The following is a 24,772-nucleotide window of genomic DNA, read 5'->3' as shown; positions in this document are numbered from 1 at the left end:
CTCAGGAAAAGCCCAACCTCTTAGTTGTCACCTTGGGCCAGGTCCCCTATTCCCAAGACTCCTTTTCTCTCCCTTGTTTGAGGAGGACCTTCCCCCACAGCTTCACCTACTTCTGATAGGGAGGCAACAGAGGAGTGGCCCCTGCCAGTTGCTAGATGCAATTTGGAGAGGGCCATCTGGGACTAATTTAAAGGGTTCATACACTCTCCTGAGGCATCTTTTTGTCCCAAGCTTTGGTTTGAATCCCTGGAATGGAACACTAGACCTGAGGCAGATGGCAGCAGGAGTCAGGGCACAGCAAAGGTGAGCATGACTAATTCCTGCTTATTAGGCCCCCCCACTTCATGGATGGAGCGCATCCTACATCACTAGACTCCTTTGACCTTCAGACTCTGGAGAAAGAAAAAAGCTTTTTCCCTTTCACAGGACTCCAGGGCCATTAGGGCTCCATGGCTTGGGAAGGCTGACATGCCAGTAAAAGGGTAAAAGTTGTGGGACTTCTGGCTTCTCTCTCTCTGTGCAAACTGGTTGCAGGAATGATATAAATCACTGTATTCTCTACTCCATGGCTTAATTGGCCTTTTTGTCATGGCTAAGGTTGGGTAATAAGAGATTTAAAAGGGGCCGGGTGCAGTGGCTCACGCCTGTAATCCCAGCACTTTGGGAGGCCAAGGTGGGTGGATCACTTGAGGTCAGGAGTTCAAGACCAGGCTGGCCAACTTGGTGAAACCCTGTCTCTACTAAATATACAAAAATTAGCTGTGTGTGGTGGCATGCACCTGTAGTCCCAGCTACTTGGGAGGCTGAGGCATGAGAAACACTTGAACATGGGAGGCAGAGGTTGCAGTGAGCATAGATTGCACCACTGCACCCCAGTCTGGGCGACAGAGTGAGACTCTGCCTTAAAAAAGAAAAAACAAAAAGATTTAAAAGAACTTCTTAAAAACAAACGCTATGGTTAAAAGTTAGCTTAACTAAAAGTAGATGTTCATAGATATCCAAGCTTTATGTATACTTAAAAGGCCTTTATGTCATTTCTCATTGTTTTTCCGGTGAAGGGTTTTTTCTTCTCAGTCTACTGAATTATCTTTCTCCATTCTTGTCTTGCCACTCTTGATGCACACATGAGGGGCCCCAAGATATCCTCTGATGGCCTGGGACTCCTTGGGAAAATGAAAGAGGTACCACTGACCCATTTTGAGAAAGACTTCTGTTTTCCTCATGGAGCCCCAGGAATTAGGGGAAGATGGATCCCTCTCAAAATGCTTTTGTCTTCAGTTATGCCTACTTATTAGGCCATAGAAACTACATGTTTTCCTGGCCCTGGTTCTTAAAGGGCTTCACCCCAGGGCCAGCAATGCAATTAGGAGATTGGAACATGAAAAATCTTAGAACTACTGGATCTCTGTCTGTTTCTGTGTGTATATATGTGTCAGGTGTGTCATGTTTATATAAAAGAGCTCTAGCTGATTGGCTTAAAGGAAACTAAGTGTTTAGAGCAAATATTTTGAAAGAAAAATAAAGCTGCAATGCCTTAGTTCATGGCTATCACTCTAGTGGAACAGGAAGCATGGGAAAGTATGGCCTTGCACAGCTCATAGTAGGCCATTGCCCCTGGAGGGAAAACAAAGTGGTACTGGTGCCCACCTAAGGTCAGAGTAAGCCTGGATCCCAAAGGGGGATGCTCCAGGGGATCCTCTGGACTTCCACCTCTCCAAGGAGGATGCTTTTGGCGGAGGTTCTGAGGTCTACTGCTAAGCCCTCCTTAGAACTTTCTCTCACAGTTGCAATACTATTTGGCCCCAGTATTGCATGGAATCTGGAGTTACTGCTGAACAGGAAAGTGGGATGCCATTGCATGTATCCAGGCTTTTATGCTGTTGTTCTAAGCAGGGGGCCTGGTTAGCATGTGATACTCTCCTTTGGTGCTGTTTGACCCCAGTGTTCTTTGGAGTCTGGGAAAGTTTGACCTTTAAATCAAACTGCCATGGAAACTGCTTTACTTGAAATTTTGTTTCACAGTTGTATTAGGGATAGATATAGATATAGATATATACACACACAGCATTTAGGTATTAACTTTATGTAATAATATTTGGGTTGGGGATTGGTGCATTTCTGGTTGTGGGAAGGATAGTTGTATTATGTTAGGCACAATTATGACCTTATTATTGTCTTTATTTGAGGATTATGATCTCAGGAGGTGTGTATATATATGTGTATATATGTACATATATGTGTGTGTGTGTATATATATATGCATTTATTAACTTACACAATCACAAGGTCCCATGATAGGCTGTCTGCAAGCTTGAGGAGCAAGGAGAGCCAGTCTGAATCTCAAAACTGAAGAACTTGGAGTCCAATGTTTGAGGGCAGGAAGCATCCAGCACAGGAGAAAGATGTAGGCTGGGAGGCTAGGTCCATCTCACGTTTTCACGTTTTTCTGCCTGCTTTATATTCGCCAACAGCTGATTAGATTGTACCCACCAAATTAAAGGTGGGTCTGCCTTCCCCAGCCCGCTGACTTAAATGTTAATCTTCTTTGGCAACATCCTTGCAGACATACCCAGGATCAATGCTTTGCATCCTTCAATCAAGTTGGCATTCAGTATTAACCATCACAAGTCTACCCCTTGTCAACTTGAACCCATACACATCTCCTGAGATCATACATAATCTTCAAATAAAGACAATAATAAGGTCATAATTGTGCCTAACATAATACAACTATCCTTTGCACAACCAGAAATGCACCAAACCCCAACCCAAATATTATTACATAAAGTTAACAATACCTAAATGCTGATACGGCATCAATAAATCTTATGTCACATGATAAAGGAAAGGGAAATAAAATGAAGATATTTTCTTAGTACAAGCGTTTACATGCATAAGCATATTTTTAACAAAAGAAGGAGGAAATGCTCATGACAATTACAGTCCTTGTTTCTGCAGCTGGTCACGTGGTCATAGCTGGTATTGATGACTGTCTTCTTCTACTACCCATTCTGTATTCCCTTTGCCTTCAGCAAGCACCTCAGCAGGTCATGGTTTTTTCCCTGGTGGAATGACCCAAACCTTCATTCCTGAGGGGTCTGGACCATTTGTCATCTGCCTGGATTTGGGGTGTTGTAATTTCCGATTGACTTTAATCACGGGGCATGGTAATACTATGAGATGCCCTAATGGATATCCTATATTCCATGCATACTCTTTCTTACCTCTGTTGTGGAGTAGTAGACTGATTTTATCTTGATAGTCCAGGTCAATTACCCCAGCCAACACTGTAATTCCCTTCTTAGCCTGTTGACTGAAAGGTAGGAGGAGCCCAAAGTGCCCAGGTGACAATCTTAACTTCCAATTTAATGGAATCGTTGTTGTGTCTACTGGTGGCAGCACTCCTCCCTCTGGAACTAAGACCTGTAGGCCAGCAGAACATAATGTTGCAGGAACAGGAAGCAAACAATTTGTTAGTGGGTCTCTGGAGGTGATGGTGAGTGGTGCCACTTCCACTTCCACCCTTTTGATTCCTGGACCTGTGAATCCCAGCTATGGGAGAAACAGTACCATATATTTGATGCTGATTCAGAGCGTACGTGGCCTTCTGGAGAGCTTTGCCCCAGCCCTGCAAAGTATCGTCACCTAGATGGTGTTGTAATTATGACTTCAAAAGGCCATTCCTTCATTCTGTCAATCCAGCTGCTTCAGGATGACTGGGAACATAGTAAGACCCATGAATTCCATGAGCATGAGCACACTGCTGCACTTCTTTAGCTGTAAGGTGAGCACCTTGGTAACAGACAATGCTGTGTGGAATACCATGATGATGGATAAGGCCTTCTGTGAGTCCACAGGTGGTAGTCTTGGCAGAAGCATTGCATGGAGGATGAGCAAACCCATATGTGGAGTAAGTATCTATTCCAGTGACGACAAACCTGTGCCATTTCCATGATGGAAGAGGTCCAATATAATCAACCTGCCACCAGGTAGCTGGCTGATCACCCCAAGGAATGGTGTCACATCGAGGGCTTAGTGTTGGTCTCTGCTGCTAGCAAATTGGGCACTCAGCAGTGATCAAAGCCAGGTCAGCCTTAATGAATGGATGTCCATGTTGCTGAACCCACATGTAACCTCCATCCCTGCAACCATGGCCAGTTTGTTCATGGGCCCATTGGGTGATGACAGGGGTGGCTGGGGAAAGAGGCTGAGTGGTGTCCACAGAACAGGTCATCCTATCCACTTGGTTACTGAAATCCTCTGCTGAGGTCACCCTTTGGTGAACACTCACATGGGATACAAATATCTTCAGTTTTGACCACTCAGAGAGGTCCATCCACATACCTCTTCCCCAGATTTCTTTGTCACCAATTTTCCAATCATGCCTCTTCCAAGTCCCTGACCATCCAGCCAAACCATTGGCTACAGCTGATGAATCAGTATATAATCACACATCTGGCCATTTCTCCTTGCATGCAAAGTGCACAACCAGATGCACTGCTCAGGGGTTTGCCCACTGGGAAGATTCCCCTTCACCGCTGTCCTTCAGAGATGTCCTAGACAGGGGCCGTAGTACTGCAGCTGTCCACTTTCAGATAGCACCTGCATACTATGCAGAACAATCTGTGAACCAGGCCTTAGTCTTCTCTCTCTGTGTCAGCTGATCAAAGGGCACTCCCTGTGAGGCCATCGGTGCAGGCTGGGAAAGAAAAGGCAGCGTGGCAGGAGTGGAGACCATGGGCATTTGAGCCACTTTATCATGAAACTTACTTGTGCCTTCAGGACCTGCTCTAGCCCGATCACGTATATGCAACTTCATTTGATGACAGAATGCTTCTGTACAAGACCCACTTTATGGCTAGATGGATCAGAAATCACCCAGTTCATGATAGGCAGTTCAGGTTGCATGGTGACTTGATGACCTATAGTCAAACGTTCAGTTTCCATCAAAGCCCAGTAACAGGCCAAGAGCTGTCTCTCAAAAGGAGAGTAGTTATCGCCAGAAGATGGCAAGGCCTTGCTCCAAAAGCCTAGAGGCCTCCATTGTGATTCACCTATGGGGGCCTACCAAAGGCTCCAAACAGCATCCCTATCTGTGACTGACAGCTCAAGCACCATTGGATCTGCTGGGTCACATGGCCCAAGTGGCAGAGCAGCTTGCACAGCAGCCTGGAACTGTTGCAGAGCCTTCTCCTGTTCTGGACCCCACTCAAAACTGGCAGCCTTTTGAGCCACTTGATAAATGGGCCTGAGTAACAAACCCAAATGAGGAATATGTTGCCTCTAAAATCCAAATAAGCCCACTTGGTGTTGTGCCTCTTTCTTGGTTGTAGGAGGGGCCAAATGCAGCAACTTATCCTTCACCTTAGAGGGAATAACCCTTGAATTTTAAATTTATTTCCCATCCTCTAGCACACAAATGTCTCACCAATAAGTCCAGTGTATTTGCTACTTCTTGCTCTCTGGATCCAATCAGCATAATGTCATCAATGTAATGGACCAGTGTGATATCTTGCAGAAGTGAAAAGTGATCAAGGTCTCTCAAGAAGATTATGACACAAAGCTGGAGAGTTGATATACCCCTAAGGTAGGATGGTAAAGGTATATTGCTGGCCTTGCCAGCTGAAGGCAAATTGCTTCTGGTAGGCCTTATGGACAGGAATGGAGAAAAAGACATTTGCCAAGTCAATGGCTGCATACCAGGCACCAGGAGATGTATTAATTTGCTCAAGCAATGAAACTACATCTGGTACAGCAGCTGCAATTGGAGTCACCACTTGGTTAAGCTTACAATACTCCACTGTCATTCTCCAAGATCCATCCGTCTTCTGCACAGGCCAAATGGGAGAGTTGAACAGGGATGTGGTGGGAATCATCACCCCTGTGTCTTTCGGGTCCTTGATGGTGGCACTAATCTCTGCTGTTCCTCCAGGGATGCGATATTGTTTTTTATTTACTACTTTTCTAGGTAGAGGCAGCTCTAATGGCTTCCATTTGGCCTTTACCATAATAGCCCTCATCCTACCAGTCAGGGAGCCAATGTGGGGGTTCCACCAGCTGCTAAGTATGTCTATGCCAATTATGCATTCTGGCATTGGGGAAATGACCACAGGATGAGTCCAGGGTCTCACTGGACCCACTGGAAATCGGACCTGAGCTAAAACTCCATTAATTACCTGACCTCCATAAGTCCCTACTTTAACTGGAGGACCATAATGACGTTTTGGGTCCCCTGGAATCAATGTCAGCTCAGAGCTGGCGTCCAGTAGTCCCCAAAATATCTGATCATTTCCCTTTCACCAGTGCACAGTTACCCTGATAAAAGGCTGGAGATCTCCTTGGGGAAGGATGGGAGAAAGATTTACCGCATAAATTGTCAGTAATGTAGTGCGGTCCTTCCTTAAGGGGACCTGGTCTTCATTCAAGGGGTTCTGGTCTGTAAACTGGTTCAAATCTGATTGAGGGGCCATGATTCTCCATTTTTATCATTCAAATTAGTCTTTTGTCCATTCGACCTAGAAGTTTTCTCCTTATATAAATTAAGTAGGAATGCAGTAGGCTTCCTATCAATTTCACTTTTAGGAACACTGTGATTAATTAGCCAATGCCAGAGCTCTACACGAGTCAGACTATTCTGATTGCTGCTTTGTCTCTGCTGTCCATTATGGTAGCTACGCCCACCTTGCCTTTGATAGTTGAATGCCACCACTTGGCCCCTGCCACCTCGTGATCCAATTATTCCTATCGTATTTAAATTTTGTAGTTGAGCGACTGTGGTTCCCACCATTAGATCTGACATACAGGGAAGAGCAATTACTGGGCTCTTCAAAGATGCAGGTGCTGCCCTCACAAATCTGTTTTGCAAGGCATTGGTAAGGGGTATATCTTCTGGACCCTCCCAGCTGGGATAAGTAGGTCTAAAGTGACTAATCTACTCCACCATCCCAATCTCCCTAAGCCTTTGGATCCCTTCCTCTGCATTAAACCAAGGGAGATCAGGCATTTCCATCTTGCTCACAGTGGGCCATCTTTTAATCCATATTTCAGCTAACCAAGCAAATAAACTGTTAGAACCTTTTTTAACTCCCCGACCTGCAACATTAAATGCAAAGTCCCTACTTAGTGGGCCCAAATCAATAAATTTAACCTGATCCAACTCTACATTCCTTTCACCATTATCCTACACCCTTAATATCCATTCCCATGCCTGTTCTCCAGATCTCTGTTTGTACAAATTAAAGAACTCAAGCAGTTCTTTTTGAGTGTAGTGCACCTCCTTATGGGTTACACTCTCAACCTCACCTCTAGGGGCCTGCTGGAACTTTAGTTATAGGTCTAGAAGAAGCAAATAGGGGTGTTGGGGTGGGATCCTGAGGAGAATCAACATTTTTTTGCCTGGCAACTGCCTCAGGGGAGGCCATCGCTGTTGCCTCAGATAGCGCAGGGTTTATATCCTCAGACAAAGGTGGAAAGTCTGATGGCAGCATGAGTCAGGGACAGGATGTTGCCACTACTGGGGATGGTGAAGCTGTTCCTTCTGGCAAAAAAAGGTTAATCAGAGTTTCAAACTCAGTATCCCCAGCTTCATCAGGGTCCTACCACACAATCCCATCCCAAGTTGCAGGGTCCCATTCTTTTCCAATCAATGCCCTCACTTTAACAATAGACACCTGATGAGGCTGTGCATGCACCTTTAGTTGCAGGTCAGCCACTTGCATGATAAGATCTTGGGTTTGTTTTTCCACAATTTCAGTTCTTCCTCTACAGGATATAAGACTCAGGGCGATCTTAGCAGATTTGGGGCTCAGTATCTGCTTCTGAAGCTGGGAGATAGAATCCCTGAGTTCATCATTTTCTTTCTTCACTTTGTCCACTGAACTTAGGAGCAAAGCTATTATGTCACATCATAGGATTGTTGAAATAACGTGGTGTTTGACCTTCAGGTTACATTTTGGTGAACAGTGTTAATGTGTACTCCAAAATCGCATGGGATTTCTAGAGTTCTGATGTCTGAATTTGTGTTATCAATCATAATTAAGGTTATTGTGTTAGATTATTGTAAGTCCCAGAGGTGACCAAATTTCTTTGTCAATTGTATTTTTTACTGTGACTACCCTAGGACATTTGGACATTCATGGACAATTGTTGTCTGGTTTTGATCCTCTTCACAGGATGGATTATAACCCTCAAGTGCAGGTTTCTGATAACTGAAGATTGTGAACAGGAGTTGACTGCGTGAACCGAATGAACTATTGGAAGCCTAATCTTTTTTGACTTTTTGCTTTTTGCTTGGAACACTGCTGATCCTTATGTTCTGTTTTTTCAGAATGAGGGAAGTTTTTCTTTTGAGCTGTTTGTAACTTTTAACAATTATAGGTTGAGCGAACCAGTGATCTCTGACTGCAGCTGGGAAGAACCAAGGGATGGGCCATCAAACTTCAAATGGCCATGCAAATGGAGCCTTGGATGATGGCTCCCTTTTACTAGAGACCCTTAGATAGGCCTCTGAGAGAGACCTGACTGTTGTTTTCCCAAAACAGCACCCCTTGTCAGCACGAAGCAGTTAAGAATGGTCATCATCCCTATCCTAACAGCAATTAGGTGTACTTCTTCAGAGGGAGAAATGATGGCAGTGTGCCATCATGCTGGCTGCACAGCTGGGGCTGCACACTCCATGAAGTCGATGGGAGCCCTGCCCCTTCTGAAGTGGGACAGGAGCTCCCTGGGTGCTGCTGCAGCCACCCAAACCACAGCTGCAGACCCAGGCCTCCCGCTATAGGAAGCAGGCAGGAGCCCCATCCTCTTGGACGGAGCTATAGCCACCCAAACTGCAGCTGTGGATCTGAGCTTCCCTGTGCTCTTGAGGGAGAGCCAGGAGCAGGTAAGATCTGCCTTCCTGCGTGCCACTGTGGCTGCCCTTCTAGGTACAGGAGCTGGGTGTTTCTACAGCCTGCACGCTTGGGAGCCCCAGGAAAGACCCCCGATCCCTGCAGGCATGGGGGTGTCTGGTGTCTGCCAGGCCTCCCTCCAGTCCAGGCACCTGCTCTGATCTCGGAGCAGGGTTTGGGGCTGAGCCCAGGGACCATGAGTGGCAGCAAGAGGCAGATTGATTCCAAGGCAGAAGGGGGCAGATCCCCAGTAAGGCCCCACCTTTGGGCCAGGGAGGACCTGAAGGCTGGGGGCTGGACTGACAGTCCCACGGACCAGAGTGGGGACTTGTGGTGACTCTTCCAGGCCCACCCATGGCTGCCCATGGGCCAACTGGCACAAACTTTCTCCCCTCAGAGGTCCATAAAAGCCCTGGGGTCAGCCGGAGCAGGGCAGAGGATGGCCAGAGGACAAAGAAGGCAGAGAGACGTCGGTGCGACCAGCTGCAGAGAGGAGTACCCTCTGCTGAGAGCTACAGAGATGACCTGCTGGCGGAGAGGAGCTATTCTCTCTGCAGAGATGTCGGAATGACATGCCTGCAGAGAGGAGTCACCCTCTCCAGGGCCTCCTCTCTGCTGAGAACTGAACACTCCATGGGACGACCTGCCTACAGAGAGGAGCTACCCACTGTGGGTCTCTTCTGAGCTGTTCTAACACTAAATAAAACTCTTCATCTTCACCCTTCACTTGTCTGTGACCCTGATTCTTCCTGGATGCAGGACAAGAACAAGAACTCAGGCACTGTGACCACAGAGATTTTCTGTAAGAAAAATCGATCCCATAACACTAGGATTACAGACACAAGCCATTGGACCTGGACTTAATTTTTGTCTGATAGATCTTTTTTTTTTTTTTTTTTCTGAGATGGATTCTTGCTGTGTCTCCCAGGCTGGGGTGAAGTGGCACAATCTTGACTCACTGCAACCTCCACCTCCTGGTTTCAAGCAGTTCTCCTGCATCAGCCTCCCAAGTAGCTGGGATTACAGATGCACACCACCATGCCTGGCTAATTTTTGTATTTTTAGTAGAGACAGGGTTTCACCATGTTGGCCAGGCTAGTCTTGAACTCCTGGCCTCAAGTGATTTCCTGCCTCTACCTCCCAAAGTGCTGAGATTACAGGCATGAGCCACTGCACCTGGCCTCTGTTGTTTGATATGTGCACATTTAGGACTGCTGTGTCATAGGCTGGGAATGGTGGCTCATGCTTGTAATCCCAGCACTTTGGAAGACTGAGGCAGCTGGATCACTTGATGCCAGGAGTTCAAGACCAGTCTGGGCAACATGGTGAAAGTGCCTTTACAAAAAAAAAAAAGACAAAAAGACAAAAATTAGTCAGGTGTGGTGGTGTGCCTCTGTAGTCCCAGTTACTTAGGAGGCTGAGGTCAGAGGATCTTTTGAGCCTGGGAGGTCAAGGCTGCAAAGAACCATGACATGACCACTGCATTCCAGTCTAGGTGACAAAGCAAACTATATTTTTAAAAAATTGCTGTGTCCTCTTGGTGGGTTAAGCCTTTGTTTATTAGACAATGTTCCTCTCAATCTGCAGTAATTTTCATTGCTCTTAAATCATCTTATCTGGTATTAGCATGGCCACTCCTGATTTCTTTTGAGTAATACGTGTATGATTTATCTTTTACTTTTTTTTTTTTTTTTTGAGATTGTCTTTCGGTCTTGTTGCACAGGCTGGAGTGCAATGGCACGATCTCAGTTCACTGCAGCCTCCGCCTCCTGGGTTCAAGCAATTCTCCTGCCTCAACTTCCCAAGTAGCTGGGATTACAGGCATGTGCCACCATGCCTGGCTAATTTTTTGTATTTTTAGTAGAGACAGGGTTTCTCCATGTTGGCCAGGCAGGTCTCAAACTCCTGGCTTCAGATGATCCACCAACCTCGGCCTCCTAAAGTGCTGGGATTACAGGTGTGAGCCACCGCGCCCGGCCTATCCTTTTACATTCAACCTACCTATGTCATTATATTTACATATAAATGTACATGTACATATACATGTTGTTTTTTATTTTTCTACCAGTCTTTTAATTGGTATGCCTAGATCATTTACATTTAATGTAATTTTTGATATATTAGGGCTAAGTCTGCCATTTTATGTTTCTTTTTGTTTCATCTCGCATTTTCATCACTCTTCGACTGTTTTCCCCCTTCCTGCGGATTACTAAAACATTTTTAAAAATTCCTTTTTGATTTATCTGTTATAACTTTTTATTTATTATGAATGTTTTTAGTCGTTGGTCTAGATATTACATTATACATATGAAACCTATCACAATTACTGGGGTCAACATTTTATCAGTTTGAGTCAAGTGTAGAAATCTTACCTCCATTTAGGTCGCTTAACATTCCCTCCCCCTTGTATACTTTAATTATCTTAAATATTTCCTATCTATATACTGAGAACCATATCAGATAATATAATATTTACTTCAGCCATCCAACATAATTTAGAAAACTCAAGATGAGAAGATTGACCTATTATCATATATTTATATTTTTATACTTCCTCTTCTTTCTTCATAATTTTTGTTTTGTTTGTTTGTTTGTGATGGCGTCTCATTCTGTTGCCCAGGTTGGAGTGCAGTGATGTGATCCTGGCTCCCTGCAATCTCTGCCTCCCAGGTTCGAGTGACTCTCCTGCCTCAGCCTCTCGAGTAGCTAAGACTACAGGCATGCAGCACCATGCACGGCTAATTTTTGTATTTTCAGTAGAGATCGGGTTTCGCCATGTTGGCCATGCTGGTCTTGAACTCCTGACCTCAAGTGATCTGCCTGTCTCAGCCTCCCAAATTTTCTTCATAATGTTTTAAACTTTTTTTTTAAATTTTTTTTTTAAGAGTAGGTCTGGTGGAGGCAAATTATCTTAGTTTCCCTTATCTGAGAATCTTCCTGAAGGATATTTTTGTAGGGTATGGGATTTAAAGTTGACAGTTGTTTTTTGTTTGTTTGTGTTTGTTTGTTTGTTTTTTCAGTACTTGGAAAATGTGCCATTCTCTGCTGATTTCTATGGCTTCTTATAAGAAGTCTACTGTCAATGGAGTAATTGTTCCTTTATAGGTACTGTGTTGTTTGTATTTGCTTCCAAGACTTTTCTCCTTGTCTTTATTTTAAGAAGTTTGCTTATAATGTGTCTTGCAATGGATTTCTTTGAATGTATTCTACTTAGGGTTCACTCCATTTCTTGAATCTGTATGTTCATGTGCTCTAAATTTCCTTCTAAGCACAGCTTTAGCAGCATCTCACAAATTTTGACATGTTGTGTGTTTATTTTCATTCAGCTCAAAGTACTTTTTGAATTTTCTTTTTACTCTTTGAAATCAAAATTACTTAAATGTGTGTTATTTCATTTCCCAACACTGGGCTATCATACAGATATCAGTAATTAGTTTCTTTTTTTTTTTTTTTTTTTTGAGACGTAGTCTCGCTCTGTCACCCAGGCTGGAGTGCAGTGGTGGGATCTCAGCTCACTGCAAGCTCCGCCTCCTGAGTTCATGCCATTCTCCCGCCTCAGCCTCCCAAGCAACTGGGATTACAGGCGCCCACCACACGCCCGGCTAATTTTTTGTATTTTTAGTAGAGATGGGGTTTCACCGTGTTAGCCAGGATGGTCTCGATCTCCTGACCTCGTGATCCGCCCGACTAGGCCTCCCAAAGTGCTGGGATTACAGGCGTGAGCCACCGCGCCTGACCAGTAATTAGTTTCTAATTTAATTCCACTGTGCTCAAGGAACATACTTCGTATGACTTGAATCCTTTTAAATTTATTGATACATCGTTTTGGATTTTGATTTTTTTTTTTTTTTTTTTTTTAACAGAGTCTTGCTCTGTCACCCAGGCTGGAGTGCAGTGGCATGATATTGGCTCACTGCAACCTCTGCCTCCCGGTTTTAAGCAATTCTCGTGCCTCAGCTTCCCAAGTAGCTGGGACTACAGGTGTGCACCACTATACCTGGCTAATTTTTGTATTTTTAGTAGAGATACGGTTTCGCCATGTTAGCCAGGCTGGTGTCAAACTCCTGACCTCAAGTGATCTACCTGTCTCAGCCTCCCAAACTGCTGGGATTACAGACATGATCCACCGTGCCCAGCCTGCTTCTTGTGTTTTGAAGCTCTGTTATCGTATGTATAAATGCTTAGAATTGTTAGGTTCTCTTAATAAATTGGTCCCTTTTTCACTGTCAAATGGCATTATTTATCCCTATAATATTCTTTCCTCTGAAGTCTACTTTTCTTTTCTTTCTTTTTTCTTTCTTTTTTTTTTTTTTTTTTTTTTTTTTTTTTTTTTGAGATGGAGTCTCGCTCTGTCACCCAGCCTGGAGTGCAATGGCGCGATCTTGGCTCACTGCAACCTCCACCTCCCAGGTTCAGGCGATTCTCCTGCCTCAGCCTTCTGAATAGCTGGGACTACAGGTGCACGCCACCACACCCAGCTAATTTTTGTATTTTTAGTAGAGACGGAGTTTCACCATGTTGGTCAGGCTGATCTCGAACTCCTGATGTCGTGATCTGCCCGCCTCAGCCTGCCAAAGTGCTGGGATTACAGGCATGAGCCACCACTCCTGGCCTACATTTCTTTCTTTCTTTAAAAAAAAAAAAAAATCTGTTGTTATAGTGACAACATCTCACTATGTTGCCCAGGATGGTCTCAAACTTTTCAGCTCACACAATCCTCCTGCCTTGGCCTCCCAAAGTGCTGGAATTACAGGCGTGAGCCACCATGACCAGCCCTGAAGTCTGCTTTTGTGATATTAACATAGCCACTCCAGTTTTCTGTGGGTTAGTGTTAGCATGGTATCGTTTTAAAAATCCTTTTACTTATAATTTATTTGTTTCTTTTAAAGTGGGTTTCTCATAGAAAGCACATAGTTGGACTTTTTTCTTTTATCCAATCTGACAATCTTTGCCTTTTAATTTTGTTGTTTAGATCATTTATATTTAATATCATTATTGATATTGTCAGGTTTAAGTATTACATTTTGCTACTTGTTTTCTATTTGTCTCATCTGTTCTTTGTTCTCCTTCCCTCTTTTTCTTCTTTGGGTTTTTGTTGTTGTTGTTTTTGAGATGGAGTCTCTCTCTGTCACCCAGGCTGGAGTGCAGTGGCACGATCTTGGCTCACTGCAACCTCTGCCTCAGATCACACGATTCTCCTGCTGCCTCAGCCTCCTAAGTAGCTGGGACTACAGGCACCTACCACCATGCCCGGCTAATTTTTTATATTTTTAGTAGAGACGGGGTTTCACCGTGTTAGCCAGGATGGTCTTGATCTCTTGACCTCATGATCCGCCCACCTCGGCCTCCCAAAGTGCTGGGAATTACAGGTGTGAGCCACTGTGCCCAGCTCTTCTTTGGGTTTAACTGAGTATTTTTTATAATTCCATCTTCTCTCTTCCCCCCCCCGCCTTTCTGTAACAGAGTCTTGCTCTGTCACCCAGTCTGGAGTGCATTTGTGCAATTATGACTCACTGCAGTCTCAAACTCCTGGGCTCAAGCAATCTTCCCACCTTGTCCTCCCAAGTAGCTGGAACTACAGCTATGTGCCGCTACATCTGGCTTTTTATTTTTGAGACATGGTCTTGCTCTGTCACCCAGGCAGGAGTGCACTGGTGCAATCATGGCTCACTGTGGTCTCCACCTCCCACATCCAAGTGATCCTCCCACCTTCAAGTAGCTGGGTCCACAGGTTTGTGCCATCACACCTGGCTAATTTTTTATTTTTTACGGAGATGGAGGCTCCATATGTTGCCCAGGCTGGTCTTGAACTTCTGGGCTCACATAATCCTTCTGCCTCAGCTTCCTAAAATCTGCACCCAGCGCCTGGATAACACTGCACCCAGCCCCTGGATAACATTTTTTATTTTTTGTAGAGATGACGTCTCACTATGTTGCTCAGGCTAATCTCAAACTCCTGGCTTCAAGTGATCCTCCTGCCTCAGCCTCGAAAAGTGCTGAGATTACAGATATAAGTCACTGTGCCCCACCTGCTTTGTTATTTTAGTGTTGCTTTAGGGTTTATAGTAATCATCTCTAATTTATTACAGACTACCTTCAGGTGCTATTTATTATACTACTTAATGTACAGTGTAAGAAACCATAGTATATTTCCATTTTCTCCCTCCCAGCCTTTGTGCTATTGTTACATTTTACACTTACATCTGTTATAAACTCTACACTGCATTATTTTTGCCTTAAATAGTCAACAGCCAATTATCTCTTTTAAAAATGTATATTTAAGGGGCCGGGCGCAGTGGCTCATGCCTGTAATCCCAGCACTTTGGGAGGCCGAGGCGGGTGGATCACCTGAGGTCAGGAGTTTGAGACCATCCTGGCCAACATGGTGAAACCTCGTCTCTACTAAAAATATTAAAAATTTAGCTGGACATGATGGTAGGCGCCTGTAATCCCAGCTACTCGGGAGGCTGAGGCAGGAGAATTGCTTGAACCCAGGAGACGGAAGTTGCAGTGAGCTGATACTGTGCTACTGCACTCCAGCCAGACTTACAGAATGAGACTCCATCTCAAAAAAACACACACATACACACACAAATAAACAAAAATGTATATTTACCTATTTAATTATTATTTCCTATGGTCTCCATTTCTTTATGTATATCCAGATTTCCAATGGAAGTCATTTTCCTCTGTCTACAGATTTTTATTAACATTTCTTAGGCCAGGTGCAGTGGCTCATGCCTGTAATCCCAGCATTTTGGGAGGCCAAGGTGAGTGGATCACCTGAGCTCAAGAGTTTCAGACCAGCCTGGGCAACATGGTAAAACCCTGTCTCTACAAAAAGTACAACAATTAGCTGGGTGTGGTGGTACATGCCTGTAGTCCCAGCTACTCAGGAAGCTGAGGCAGGAGGATGGCTTGAGCCTGGGAGGCAGAGGTTGCAGTGAGCTGAGATTGCACCACTGCACTCCAGCAAGACCCTGCCAAAAAAAAAGAAAAAAGAAAAAAAACACAACATTTCTTATACTGCAGGTCTGCCGGTGATTAATCGTTTGAGATTTTGAATGTCTTCTTTTTATTTTGGTGGGGGGTAGAATTCACATAACATGCACTATTTTAACCATTTTGAAGTGTACAACTCAGTATCTTTCAGTACATTTACAGTTTTGTGCAACTGTCACCAATAATTCCAAAACATTTTCTTCACCCCAAAAAGAAACCCCATACCCATTTTGTCTAAAGACCTTTCACTTACTTCCTGAGTTCTTTTTTGCCCCATTCAGCTACTGGCTCTCCATGTGTGTAAAAAACCTCTTGGGACTAAGGTTGGGACTCCAGGAAACTAACTGGTTCCTTCCTCCTAACTTCCACACCCAGGGTCATAGATCAAATAAAGTTGTTTTTACTGCATCTGCTGCTGATGGAGCTTAAGAGAATGAGCCATATACTACAATACATTGGTTCAACCACCAAAGTGCATCCCCCTCCTCCTTTTTTTTTTCTTTTTTTTTTTCTTTTTTTTCCTTTTGAGATAGGGTCTCCTTCTGTCACCCAGGATGAAGTAAAGTGGTGCAATTACAGCTCACTGTAGCCTCAACCTCTGGGGCTCAAGTGGTCCTCCCACCTCAGCTTCCTGAGGAGCTGGTACTACAGAAGCACACTATCACACTCAGCTACTTTGAAATTTTTTTGTAGAGACAAGGTCTCACTATGCTGTCCAGGCTGGTCTCAATCCCCTGGGCTCAAGTGATCCTCCTGCGTAAGCCACTGTGCCTGGCCTGACCTAGATTCTTAAAATAGTTGGCTCTCTAGGGTTCTAGGGTTCCTCCCTCTAATCTCTTCTTCCTTTAATTCCTTAGTTCAAGTTCATTTTCCATTCTGTCTGCAGAAATACTTTTTTTTTTTTTTCTTTTGAGACAGAGTCTTGCTCTATCACCCAGGCTGGAGTGCAGTGGCATGATTTTGGCTCACTGAAACTCCACCTCCCAGGTTTAAGCAATTCTTGTGCCTCAGCGCCTCCCAAGTAGGTGGGATTATACCTGGCTAATTCTTGCTTGCTTGCTTGCTTTCCTTTCTTTTTTTTTTTTTTTTCGACAGTTTTACTCTTGTCGCCCAGGCTGGAGTGCAATGGCATGATCTCGGCTCACTGCAACTTCCACCTCCCTGGTACAAGCAATTCTCCTGCCTCAGCCTCCCAAGTAGCTGGGATTACATGCATGTACCACCACGCCTGGCTAATTTTTATATTTTTAGTAGAGACAGGGTTTCACCATGTTGGCCAGGCTGGTCTCAAACTGCTAGCCTCAAGTGATCTACCAGCCTTGGCCTCCCAAAGTGCTAGGATTATAGGCGTGAGTCACCAAGCCCAGTCTCTGCAGAAATTCTTTTTTTTTTTTTTTGAGATGGAGTCTCCATCTGTTACCCAGGCTGGCGTACAGTGGCGTGATTTCGTCTCACTGCAGCCTCCACCTCCCAACTTCAAGTGATTTTCCTGCCTCAGCCTCCCAAGTAGCTGGGATTACAGGCGTGTACCACCACACTCAGCTAATTTTTAAAATTTTTATCAGAGATGGGATTTCACCATGTTGGCCAGGCTGGTCTGTAACTCCTGACCTCAGGTGATCCACCCACCTCAGCCTCCCAAAGTGCTGGGATTACAGGCGTGAGCCACCGTGCTCAGCCAGCCCCCCTTAACTATTTTCAGTCACCCACACAGAGTGGGCCTTTTCATGCCAGCAAGCTGTGGATCATGCCAGTCCCTTTATTGGAGGGTTCTATCCAACCACTAGCCCATCCTTCCAGAATCAGCTCAAGCCTGGGCAACAAAGTGAGATCCTGTCTCTACAGAAATATTAAAAAATTAGCCACGCACCGTGGTACATGCCTGTTGTCCCACCTACATGAATGGCTAAGGCAGGAGGATCACTTGAGCCTGGGAGGTCAAGGTTGCAGTGAGCTATTATCACACCACTGCACTACTTACTGCCTTGGTGACAAGAGTGAGACCTTGTCTCAATAACAATAATACAATAATCAATTATAACAAATGTAGTGGCTGGGCGTGGTGCTCACACCTGTAATCCCAGCACTTTGGGAGGCCGAGGCTGGCAGATCACGAGGTCAGGAGATCGAGACCATCCTGGCTAACACAGTGAAACGCCGTCTCTACTAAAAATACAAAAAATTAGCTGAGTGTGGTAGCGGGCGCCTGTAGTCCCAGCTACTCAGGAAGCTGAGGCAGGAGAATGGTGTGAACCCGGGAGGCAGAGGTTGCAGTGAGCCAAGATCGTGCCACTGCACTCCAGCCTGGGCAACAGAGCAAGACTCCATCTCAAAAACAAAAAACAAAAAACAACAAATAACAAATGTAGCACACCAATGTACTATGTTAATAATAGGGAAAACTGAGGGGTGTGGGAAGAGGGATTATACGGGAACTCTACTCTCTGCTCAATGTTTTTGTAAACCTAAAATTTCCCTAAAAAATACTCTATTAATTAAAAACAAACAACAGCAATGAAAACCCAAGTGCGCAAGAAGTGATAACTGCTAGGCATTGATGAGGAACACGTGGCAGATAAGGGAAGGAGGTCTGGTTGGGGGACCTGCCTTTGTCTTCATGTCCTCTGTCATTCTACTCCTCAGTCCTGAAGATAAACTCAAATTTGAAGAAATTCAAATAATTTCTAAGACAAGACAGTTTTGGCCGGGTGCGGTGGCTCAAGCCTGTAATCCCAGCACTTTGGGCTGTCTCTTATACACATCTAGATGTGTATAAGAGACAGGTCTACAGATTTTTATTAACACAGTTTTGGCCGGGTGCGGTGGCTCAAGCCTGTAATCCCAGCACTTTGGGAGGCCGAGACGGGCGGATCACGAGGTCAGGAGATCGAGACCATCCTGGCTAACATGGTGAAACCCCGTCTCTACTAAAAAATACAAAAAACTAGCCAGGCGAGGTGGCGGGCGCCTGTAGTCCCAGTTACTCGGGAGACTGAGGCAGGAGAATGGCGTGAACCCGGGAGGCGGAGCTTGCTGTGAGCTGAGATCTGGCCACTGCACTCCAGCTTGGGCGACAGAGCGAGACTCCGTCTCAAAAAAAAAAAAAAAAAAAAAGACAAGGCAGTCTTATACTGAGATAGTTTGGATATTTGTCCCCTTGAGTCTCATGCTGAAATGTGATCCCCAGTGTCGGAGCTGGGGCCTGTTGAGAGTTTGGATTGTGGGGTGGATCCCTCATGAATAGCTTGGTGCCATTCTCTTTCGAGGGAATGAGTGAGTTGTCTTAGTTCCTGCAAGAACTGATTATGAAGAAGAGCCTGACACTTCCCTTCCCTGTCCCTTCCACTCTTGCTGCGTGCTGCCTGCTCCCTTTTGCCTTCTACCATGAGTGGAAGCTTCCTGAGGCCCAGAAGCAGATGCTGGCACCATGCTTTTTTTTTTTTTTTTTTTTTTTTTTGAGATGGAGTTTCACTCTTTCGACCAGGCTGAAGTGAAGTGGCATGATCTCAGCTCACTGCAACCTCTGCCCCTGGGGTTCAAACAATTCTTCTGCCTCAGCCTCCTGAGTAGCTGGGATTATAGGCGACCGCCACCACACCTGACTAATTTTTGTATTTTTAGTAGAGATGATGTTTCACCACATTGGCCAGTCTGGTCTCGAACTCTTGACCTCAGCCTGACCCACCCACCTCCACCTCCCAAAGTGCTAGGATTACAGGCATGAGCCACCACACCCGGCCACACCATGCTTCTTGTACAGTCTGCAGAATCATAAGCAAAATAAATCTCTTTTCTTTATAAATTACCCAGCCTCAGGTATTTCCTTTATAGCAGCACAAATAAACTAAGATACATACTGAGGATGATGATGCCAGCTGAAGAACCAGAAGGCTAGAGGAGGAGATAGGTCCAGCTATGGATGGTGAACTCAGATCAGAAATGGTAGACTTAGACAAGATCCAAAAATCTCCCTGAGCTGTGCAGCAGCAGCAGAGGCTTGAGATTCAGTTGGCAGGGTTGGACATCTCTACATCTAGTTGTCCCAGTTTTAGGTGTGTGTCCGAGTAGCTCCCTGTTCTAAAAGTTTTTGTTTCTGATTTCTTCTTCATTGTTAGGTGCCTTTTCTGGGGACTAAGATAGGAGGAGGGACTCTGGACCTTGTTTTTTTTTTTTTTTTGGACGGAGTTTTGCTCTTGTTGCCCAGGCTGAAGTTCAATGGTGTGATCCTGGCTCACTGCAACCTCCACCTCCCGGGTCCAAGTGATTCTCCTACCTCAACCTCCCATGTAGCTGGGGCTGCAGGCACCTGCCGCCATGCCTAGCTAATTTTTATATATTTTTTTTGTAGAGACAGGGTTTCACTATGTTGTCCAGGCTGCTCTCAAACTTCTGACCTCACTTAACCCACCCACCTCAGCCTACCGAAGTGCTGGGATTACAGGCGTGAGCCACTGCACCTGGCCTGGGCTTCTTCACTGGCCTGTTTCCTTTGGTCGTCTGCCAGAGGTTGGTCATAGCTCCAGGGAGGAACCATTAGGTGTCTCCCATTAGGGCACAATTATGTGGGCCCTTTTACCGTTGTAGGAGGAACTATACGCCATCTTTTCCTATTTTCCAAACTGCAGATACCCCTAGAAGAGAGATTAAGCCCAGTTCGTATTGTTTTGATGTAAGCTTAAAAAGCAGTACTAGCGTGGTAATGAATGTGTTCAATTTGGGTATTGCATTGGAATTAAATAGGTAAAGACTAAAAAGTTTCTCTGATTTGGTCTGACTTGCTAATAGGTTCTATTCTCCCATTCATCTACCTGATAAGTCCATAGAGTAATAACTCTATTTTTTTTTTTTTTTTTTTTTGAGACAGAGTTTCCCTCTTATTGCCCAGGCTGGAGTGCAATGGCATGATCTCGGCTCACCACAACCTTCCCCTCCCGGGTCCAAGCGATTCTCCTGCCTCAGCCTCCCAAGTAGCTGGGATTATAGATATGTGCCACCATGCCCGGCTAATTTTGTATTTCTAGTAGAGACGGGGTTTCTGCATGCTGGCCAGGCTGGTCTCGAACTCCTAACCTCAGGTGATCTGCCCATCTCGGCCTCCCAAAGTGCTGGGATTACAGACGTGAGCCACCGTGCCCAACCTGTAATAACTCTTTTAGAGTCTTTTCTTAGTTTGTTTTCTGTTACTTAGAACACCTAAAACTAGGTAATTTATAAAGAAATTTATCTCTTACAATTCTCGTAGCTGGAAGGTCCAAGGCCATGGCTCAGCATCTAATGAGGGCCTTCTTCGTGGTGGGGACTCTAGAGTCCTGATGTGGCCTGGGCTCTGAGCATTACACGGCAAGGGGGTCCAGCATGCTAGCTCTGGTATTTCTCTTCTTATAAAGCCACCAGTAACACTCCCTTGATAACCTGTTAATCCATGAATTAATCATTCTGAAACACATTTTAATCCATTCATGAAGGCAGACCCCTCATGACCAAATCACCTCTTTTTTTTTTTTTTTTTTGAGATGGAGTCTTGCTCTGTCACCCAGGCTGGAGAGAAGTGGCACGATCCCGGCTCACTGCAACCTCCGGCTCCCAGGTTCAAGAGATTCTCGGCCGGGCGCAGTGAGCCGAGATTGCGCCACTGCACTCCAGCCTGGGCCACAGAGGGAGACTCCGTCTCAAAAAAAAAAAAAAAAAAAAAAAAGAGTGGCCTAGTCCCAGAAACAGATCTCAGTCTCCTGACCTGACTGAAAAATCCAATTGTCATAATAAGAACTGGAATGATTACAGTAACCAAGCTTTTATCTATGATCATGTCTGATCTCCCAAGCTGCTTTTAGATCCAGGACAACTCACTGCATCATTTCATTCAACCCATAGTAGTCTAGTGTCTCAAGAAGCTTCCTTATTGAAGGTAGAATAAGTAGAGCCAGGAAGATCTATCCACTTCATGAACTTGCACTGTAGTAACCACTGCTTGCAGAGAGTGGCTTCTCAAAGATCTCTAAGACTTTCCTTTCTACAAGCTGGAAGCCTGGTTGAGGTCCTTTTGACTGGGAATCCATTTGGTACATCAACTTGCCTCAAGTCTGGAAAGAAATTGGCTTGGGCTCATCAAGTTGAAGGGACAACCAAAAGCGCTAAGATTGCTTGCAATTCTTCTCCTTCTTCTTTTTTTTTTTTTTTTTTTTTTTTTTTTGAGACAGAGTCTCGCTCTGTCGCCCAGGCTGCAGTGCAATGGCGTGATCTCGCCTCACTGCAACCTCCACCTCCCAGGTTCAAATGATTCTCCCGTCTCAGCCTCCCCAGTAGCTGGGATTACAGGCACCCGCCATCATGCCCGGCTAATTTTTTTTGTATTTTTGTAGAGATGGGGTTTCACCATGTTGGTCAGGCTAGTCTCAAACTCCTGACCTCAGGTGATCTGCCCACCTTGGCCTCCCAAAGTGCTGGAATTACAGACTGTACCTTTCAATACTCCCATATTGTGGATTAAGTTTCAACAGGATTTTTGGAGGGTACGAACATTCAGGCCATAGCATTTCTCCTACCCAGAGGTGAAAGGCACCCCTCCCTTTCTCTCCTTCCTGTTTCCTCAGAAGGTACAGAGGAAATGTTTTAAATCTAAGTTTAGGTCTAGCGTAAATCCTTAGGGTGACAAGGATATGGGGCAGAAGAAGCAGAAGCCACGAAGGGAAAAATGTTTGTCAGTGTGGGACAAAGGAGAGAAGGACAAAGTCTGGGCCAGGAAAAGGTAGATAAATGTTTGTGCATGTTACGTTCTTCACTGTTTTCAGAAGGCATCAGCTTTTTTGACTGGGGTAAATACGTCAGGTCTAAAAAGTAGTCATTCAGATTAGGGAAGCACTGAAGCAAAGGATGTGTTTTGGGCCAACTCGTTCCTCTGGCTTGTTTTTCTGGAGCAGGTGAGGATCACCTACATCCTTTAAGAGTGAAGATGAGGTGTGTTCAGGGCAATTGAATTTTCCAAGGGCTAAGACACTTTCTAGCTCTGTCCAGTCTTGGTGTCTCTTTGTCCTGAGACTTTCTCCACTTCCCAACCTGAGCACCACTTCCTTCCAGCAGGGCTGCTCTGCTGTCCCCCTATGATCCAGGCTGTGCTGCTCCTTTGCTGTGTCCTGCTGTCCCTGGTAGCTGCCTTTCAAAGAAATGCCCAGAGTGGGGCCCTAACCTTCCAGCCATCTTTTCCAGAGACTGGGCATCCATCTCTTATCTCTGGGAGAGCGAGATTCCTCTCTCAGATCCCAGGACCAGCCAGGATCTCTTACACACAGCCCCCTCCCTAGTCCCTCTGCCTGAGTACCTGTCCAACTTAGCTCTGAAGGTGGCCTTGGAGGAGGTGGGCTGCCCAACTGAGGCCCACGTTCTGCAGCTTCAGCTCATTAGGATGGGAGGAAAGGATACTACTGAAACCCTCATCTGTGAGAGTCAAAAGTTCAAGGAGGAGGAAGTGATTGGCAATACTAATATCATCGTGAGGGATCTGGGGGGAACCACAAGGGAGCTTATGCGGGTCCAGCACTCCCATTACCCTTCCTGAGGCATGTACCTATGGATGTGGGCAGGTGCTCTATGAGACAGCAGTGCTGATGTTTGAATTTACTGAGAAGCTCCCTTCCCCTAAACTGGTAACAGAGTTCAAGACTTCTGCTGTCAATGTCACCCAGAAGTGCACGGATGAGTCTTGGGAGCATTTGGAAGAAGTAGGCAAACGGCTGATGAATACCTCCGAAATTAAGAACTTCACAATGGCGCGGGTGCCGTGGCTCATGCCTGTCATCCCAGCACTTTGGGAAGCCGAGGCAGGTGGATCACGAGATCAGGAGTTCAAGACCAGCCTGGCCAACATAGTGAAACCCTGTTTCTACTAAAAATACAAAAATTAGCCAGTGTGGTGGCACGTGCCTCTGGTCCCAGCTACTTGAGAGGCTGAGGCAGCAGAATTGCTTGAACCTGGGAGGCAGAGGTTGCAGTGACCAAGATTGTGCCACTGCGCTCCAGCCTGGCAACAGAGCGAGACCCCCATCTCAAAAATAAATAAATAATATCTCGTTAATAATTATAAAGAAAAAAAAAAGAACTTCACAAGACCAGGGCGAGGGTTGGGCCCAGTCAGTGAAGGGACATGGGGCGCCGTGGCACTCGCACGGAGAAGTGAGGGCACCTGCTAAGGCAGGTATGCAAAGATGCGTTTTCACCCAGATGTCCTTGGAGATAACTTGGATGAGCCCAGAGTTCTCCTCTGGGTGACAGCAGAACCCTTTATAGTGGGTGCCTTGCAGGTACCCCCCTCCATCCAAGTTTAGTCTTCACTGTCTCAGGAAGATATCCAACTATGTGCGAATCCGAGCCATGCAAGGAGCTTCCCCACTCCTCTACTGGTCTACATGGAGGCGCATCGCTTGTGGGAAGCTGCAGTTGGCCAAGGACCTGATGTGGCTTTACTTCGAAATATCTGAGAGTCTTTCAGTGAAGACACCTGAGGAGCGCCTGGAATGGTCTGAGGTTCTGTCCAACTGCATGTCTGAGGAGGAAGTTGAAAAGCAGAGAAATCAGTTTTCAGTGGACACCCTGCAGTTTCTGCTCTTCTTATACATTCAACAATTGAAAAAGGCCTCTACTAAGGACATCTTTGATTGGAGAAGAGTGGCCTAGGCCGGGCGCGGTGGCTCAAGCCTGTAATCCCAGCACTTTGGGAGGCCGAGACGGGCCGATCACGAGGTCAGAAGATCGAGACCATCCTGGCTAACACGGTGAAACCCCGTCTCTACTAAAAAGTACAAAAAACTAGCCGGGCGAGGTGGCAGGCGCCTGTAGTCCCAGCTACTCGGGAGGCTGAGGGAGGAGAATGGCGTAAACCTGGGAGGCGG

The 24,772-nt window shown here is 45.5% G+C and overlaps 1 pseudogene; it reads left to right on the top strand.

Moving 5' to 3' along the window:
• Positions 1 to 468: 468 nt before the first annotated feature.
• The window catches only part of LOC105529958, a 26,592-nt pseudogene continuing 2,288 nt past the window's right edge, over positions 469 to 24,772 (top strand).

Source organism: Mandrillus leucophaeus, unplaced genomic scaffold, assembly GCF_000951045.1.
Source record: "Mandrillus leucophaeus isolate KB7577 unplaced genomic scaffold, Mleu.le_1.0 Scaffold795, whole genome shotgun sequence".
Lineage (NCBI taxonomy): Eukaryota > Metazoa > Chordata > Mammalia > Primates > Cercopithecidae > Mandrillus > Mandrillus leucophaeus.
This window is presented reverse-complemented; position numbering and strand designations above follow the sequence as displayed.